The sequence below is a fragment of the Prosopis cineraria genome, unplaced genomic scaffold, assembly GCF_029017545.1.
Source record: "Prosopis cineraria cultivar Desert tree isolate PC_DT_omini unplaced genomic scaffold, ASM2901754v1 PC6, whole genome shotgun sequence".
Classification (NCBI taxonomy): Eukaryota; Viridiplantae; Streptophyta; class Magnoliopsida; order Fabales; family Fabaceae; genus Prosopis; species Prosopis cineraria.
Window position 1 is genome coordinate 32,295,683 of NW_026555337.1, and position 6,858 is coordinate 32,302,540.

A 6,858-nucleotide genomic window follows, 5' to 3' on the forward strand; every position below is an offset into this window, starting at 1 on the left:
ATAATATCAGTGCAGGTATTAATTACACAACCTTAACTATCAACTACTAATTAGTTGAAATTGAAACCATTTAAATTGAAAGCCATAGTATTGATACATAACACGGTAAACCAGATACCTACTATAGGCTAAGTAACCAGGAAGAAATGTAAAGAACGAGAATTGTTAAAACTAGCATATGGGAAGATCAATCGGCAAAATAACCATGAGCAACTACAATGTTATAGGTTTCTTCCTCTTGACCAAATCTGTAACCTTCATTAGCAAATCATTTTCTGTGGTTTCCCTTATCAAACTAGAAGTTACCTAGGAACCGTGCATAGCACTAAATAGGGAGCCGCTGAATACACCAGCTACGCCTAACATGTGAAATAGATGCATAAGAATATTGTGTTCAGCCTAAAATACAATCATAAAGTTGAAAGTAACCAAAAATTCCTAGAGGCATACCATTCCTTGACCAATTGGATAAATCAAGAAAATAGCAATAGCAGCTGCAACAGGAGCTAAATATGCAATAACAATCCAGGGCGTATACCCAGACAAAAACGTAGTTCCCACTCACGACCCATGTAACAAGCGATACCAAGTAAGAAGTGTAGAACAATTAGTTCATAAGGACTGCCATTATATACCATTCATTAATGGATGCCGCTTCCCATATCAGGTAAAAGTACAAACCTATAGTCCGCGGAAGTAGGAATAATGGCACCAGAAATAATATTGTTTCCATAAAGTAGAGATCCAGAAACAGGCTCATGAATACCATCAATATCTACTAAAGGGTAAGCAATGAAAGCAATAATAAATACAAAAGTTGCAGTAAAAAAGGTAGGGATCATCAAACACCAAACTATCCAATGTAACAACGGTTTTCAGTGCTGGTTATCCAGTTATAGAACCCTATAGGCTTTCGCTCTCATGTCTCTCTAAAATTGCAATCATGGTAAAATTTTGGTTTATTTAATCATCAGGGACTCCCAAGCACATGAATTCTCTATAACTAGAGAATTAAAGGCTTGTTATTCAATAATATAACATGACTTATATACCAGTGTCAACCAATACCAATATCCATAGGATACTCTTACTCATTTAGATTTCTCAGAATTCTCATTTTATTTTACCTCATTTCATTCTTTCAAAATAGAAAATAAAAAAATTCAAATTTATCTAGAAATTTCTATACATTTATATACATATGACTTGGATATATTAAGTATAATAGGTTGCTCGAGACTCGAACCTGAAACTAGTTGAATGAGTAGATAATTTTTTGTTAATCTAATTAAACATTAAACATCAATAGGTTCCCAAGCACGTTGAAAATCATCCTAGAGTGCTCTGCCGACTAGAATACTTAAAGGAGCTCCTATGTCAATCATTTCCATTCCTCTCATTAGACCATCTGTAGCACTCATAGCTACAACTCTAACTCAATTATTTCCTAATAATTGATGTACTTCACAAGTCACATTATTTGTTAACCAATAGTATCTCAACCCTTAACTACTAGAGCGTTGTAAATATTAGGCATCTTCCTTAGTGGAAAAGCTACATCCAATATCGGCCAATTATTTGAGCGATACCCCAGGTTGTTTTTTCAAGTGCAGAAACCTTAAGACCAGAAGTGGTTGGATTTATTCTCATGATAAAATTATTAATTTTTTATGAAAAATTTGGAAATCCAAAATAAATGTTTGATAACAGAGCTAGTTGATTGATTAATTCACTAAGAATTCAATAAGAATGGAGTTAGTACTAGATCTTATTGGCACGATCCAACTAATTCAATTGTTTACTTATTCAATTTTTCAATTTCAATGAGTGAATTCTCAAGTTCAAATAACTCATTTTCAAAATATCAAGTGGATGAAATCTTTAGAAAGTCTTTCATTTGTCTATCAATATAGACAATACCTTCTATATTATCTATGGAATTTGAACCTAAACTTTATTTATGATTTAGTTTTTCTATCTCATTGGCCCTTATTTCAGCATACGATTTATACCTAGCATATTTTTTTTACCTAAACTCTTTCTTTTTGTGGGCGAATTCTGTATATTTTCACATCTAGGATTTATACAATATATATCACTGTCAAGAGTGAATTTCTTACTATTTACATTTTTCAATTAAAAAAAGGGGGGGATAAGCTATAAGAGATTAGAAATTTGAAAAAAAAAACAAGGATTGGGTTGCACCATACATATGAAACAAATACAATAATGATGTATTTGACAAATCAAATACCGTGGTTTAATAACGAACCATTCTGATTAATTGATACGATAATATTAGGTGATAATTTTGTTAAAAATTCCTGTGAAAGGTTTCGTTAACTCCTAATCATGTCGAGTAGACCTTGTTGTTGCGAGAATTCTTAATTCATGAGTTGTAGGGAGGGATTTACGTCACCACAAACAGAGACTAAAGCAAGTGTTAGGTTCAAAGCTGGTGTTAAATATTATAATTGACTTATTATACTCCTGACTATGAAGCCAAAGATAGTGATATCTTGGCAGCATTTTAAGTAACTTCTCAACCTGGAGTTCTGCCTGAAAGCAGGTGCTGTGATAGCTGCTGAATCTTCTATTGGTACATGGACAATTGTGTGGACCGATAGGCTTACCAGTCTTGATTGTTACAAAGTACGATGCTACCACATCGAGCCCGTTGCTGGAGAAGAAAATCAATATATTGCTTATGTAGCTTATCCCTTAGACCTTTTTGAAGAAGGTTCTATTACTAACATGTTTACTTCTATTGTGGGTAATGTATTTGGGTTCAAGACCTCAAAATTCAATTAATAATCAATTCCATTTCTATTAATCTATTAAATAAGAGGGTGAGAACAGAAATGAAATGGAATGCTTTTCCCACATCAAGTACTAATATTTTGATTTTTAATGTATAATTTAGATGGGGTAATCATTCAAATTCAAAACAAAAGCTTGTTCATTGTTTGTTTCCCTATAATTGGAGCCACCAAACACTATCCATTTATTAATTCAACTCAACTGTGAATTTATTTTTCTACAAGCCAAGAATTCAAACATGGATTTAGGCCCGATCTAATAATAATGAAATATTTTTAGAATTCTCCATTGATATGACATGCTGTTTTTTCCATTCATTCCTTTTTGGATCAGTCATGGTCTTACAAACTCTACTGATGGTATGGACGAACCCATTGCTTCATAGAAGTGTGTAAAAATTTGTGTCACACTTAAAAGCCAAGTACTCTACCATTAAGGTAGCCCTAAAAAATAAACTATAAAAATCAACTAATAAGATGTGTAGATACAACCGTAATCAAAATAAATAAAAAGATTGAATTTGATTGGATAAAAAAATATTCCATTAAAATCTAAAATCTAAAAAAAATATTTTAAACATTGCAGTCGAATCGATTCTGAACATAAGAATGTTCAAATTAGATTAAAATACAAGAGATTTTCTCATATAATAGATAAAAAAAGAAAATAACAATTTATAGACCGCCTCTTTATCTCCTATGTTATACATTATTCTCATTTTATTTATTTTAAAATTTTTATTTAATCTATTTCTATTCTAATCTTTTGAATTTCTAATTTAGATTAGAATATTATTATTGTATATCTATATTCTATTATTTATTAGAATTATATATATTATTATTATTTATAAATATTATCTATAAAGTTGTAATTTTAAATTAGAAAGAAAAGAATTTATTTAATTAACAATTCAAAAAAAGGTATTTCTTTAATTAAAAAAAAGAACTTCTTTTCTTCATACTATCACACAAAATCCAACGAACCCATCTTTTTGTTTTGATGAAGTAAAAAAATCCTATAAAACAAGAATAAACGGATCCATTTATTCACGATCGGATTATATTTGGTTGATACACTATTGTCAATATTAATATTGAAAAAAGAATACAATGGAGAAATAAATGAATTAAAAACTTAACAATTTAATAACACCAATCAATATAAATACCAATCCAATTGAATTTAATTCAATCAAGTTACAAATTCAATAAAATAAAATAATAAAAAATAAGAAATACTAAGAAAAGAAAAATCAAATGATTATAAAATTCAAATATATATATATATATATATATATATAATTAAATATAATTAAAGGTTAAAGTATTAAATTAATTTAATTTTTAAATTTTAAAATAAAAAAACTAGCAATTTATTAACACTAGATAAATAATCGATGTAGATATAAAAAAGGCATATGCAAAAATGAAAGAAAAAGGTAGAGATCACAATTAATAAGAATTCAAAAATAAATAATTCAATCAATATAATATAAATAAAATGAGAAAGCTTAACCTAACCCCTTTCTTTTTCAATTTCTTCAGAGATTTCTAACAAAAACCAACTCATTGGGGATAATGTATTTATAAAACCATTACTTCATTTATTATTTAATTTATTCATTTGCCCATTTTTCTATTATCAATAAAAAATCAATAAAAATGAATTTTTTGTAGTTATAAAAAAAACAACATTTTATGGCAGCAACAGCAATAAGAAATCAAAAATTAAAAAAAAAATTAGGTATGAATAGAACAAAAGAGCGGGGGGGATAAGAGAGAAAAGGATTAAATAAATCTATATAAAAGTCATCCACACCCTCTTTTTTTATTTTATTTATTGATTTTTTAATTGAAATTGAATTTTGTTTGTTGATTAGGATTAAGTTCCATAAAAACACCCGCCTTTTTTGAAATATCCTAAGCAATTCCTGTAGGTTGAGCACCTTTTTCAAGGAACTGTAGAATAACAGGAATATTTAAATAGGTTTGATTCTTTATGGGATCATAAAAACTCACTCTTTGAAGATCTCTCCTCTCTCTTCGGGATCGAACATTAATTGCAACGATTCGATAAACGGCTCATTGGGATAGATATAGATAAACAATACATCCCCTAGAAATATATAAGAGGTTTTCTCCTCTTACGGCTCGAGAAAATTCAAAATTATGTCTATGTATAAAATTACGATGTCAAATAGATTCATAAAATCATCAAATCAATTAGACTCTAATTTAAATTAAATATTTTTTTCTTATTCTTTCCAAAAAAGAAATCACTTGCATTCGCAACATCATAACTCAAGTTGGATAACTCTCAAATAATTCAAAGGAAAACAAACCTTTAGTTAGGTATTTATTTCATTTATTGAGTGGTCTCTACCCCCTTTCTTGTCTGTCTCTTTTAGAATCCTTTTTTCATCTTCAGTCAGTCTAATTTAGTTGTTGAGACAATTGAAAACGATATTTACTTATTCCACGATCCGTTAGCTTTTTCTTGTATCATTGGGTTTAGACATTATTTCAAGGATCTTTAATCATTTCAAAAATGGCAGCAACATACCAATTTTTGATCTCTTTCATCAAAGAATCATATAAATAAATGGTTGATTCCCCCAAATCCACTTTTGATCGAACTAGTTTTACTAATTCCAACAAATTTTACTTTGTTTTTTAAACTTGCTCGAATTGGATCCTTTCGATTTCTATAGCGAAAATATACTTACGAAGTTGTCCTAACTTATTAATTTTCACTAACCCTAGAAACTTGCCCCTGAGAAATGAATCAACTCGAGCTCCATCATGTATTATTTTCATCATCAAACCCTCTCTCCTCCCCAAAAAAAGAAATTTGAGTGAAATAGAATAAACAATGTCAAGAAAGAGCACCTTCATTTCTATATAATAGAAAATGGTGGATGTAAGAATCCACGACTAATGTAACCATGTCTTTCAATTCACACGTTGCTTTTTACCACATCATTTCAAATGAAGTTTTACCATAATATTCCTCTAGTTTGGAGCCGCCATGTAATCGATTCAATTCTAAAACCATGAATAGTCATTGATTCAATCGATACATAATAATTCATATTTTTCTTTCTATATGAATGGCAAATTTCTAAAGTAAAGAAGTATAAAAAAAATTGAAATAGAATTTAGATTCTATTTCTAATCTATTTATTTTTTAGAAAAATTGAGATTCAAAATATTCTTATTCTTAAACTTAAAAAAATCAAAATAGAAAAAAATTAGAATTCGAATTCAAAATCTTAATAGAAGATTGTTTTGATTATCAAATTCAATAAATTAAATTTTGAAATTTATAATATATAAATATTAATTAAATATTCAATATTCAATATATAGAAATAATTCTAAATAATAGAAACAATCTTATTTAATATATTTTCTTAAAATGAAATTTATTAAAATAAATTTGTTTTTATTAAAATAAAAATAATGATATGCATTTTGAATATACAATAACACGAACACAAAAAAAAAAAGTTCTTTTTAAATCTATATTTTCAAAGTGACTCGATTTAGAGACGAATCATTAAAAAAAAAGAATCACATTCTACCAATATAATATTATATACTCTTAAACAAAAGATTTCTCAAAAAAGGAAGGGCAATCTTTATTATGATATAAAATTTGTATTCAGATATGATATATATCATGAATGGATCTACTCTGGGACAAAGGATTTGAACCTCCAAATAGCAGGACCCAAGCCACAGGTATCTAACATATTCATACCTAATGATTTTCTGCAATGTAGTGATGAAATGCATAACTTGTACAAATCTTTCAAGCAAAAATGTGAGAGTTTTTTTTTTCTTTGTACGTCATACCAAATATATATATCTATATATATATGGTTATACCATGCTCTTACCCCTTAATAATGCCACATATAATGAACATGTGTGAAGACAAGCTTTGATTGTTATTTCAAATGGAATAGTAATTGGGAGTTGCTTTCCTTGCATATGAAAAGGCCATTTATTCTCCAAAGGATTCAGTACATCC

The 6,858-nt window shown here is 28.4% G+C and overlaps 1 pseudogene; it reads right to left on the minus strand.

Moving 5' to 3' along the window:
* Window positions 1–945, minus strand: part of LOC129314079 (photosystem II protein D1-like) — a 1,851-nt pseudogene extending 906 nt beyond the window's left edge.
* Between the last annotated feature and the right edge of the window lie 5,913 nt (window positions 946–6,858).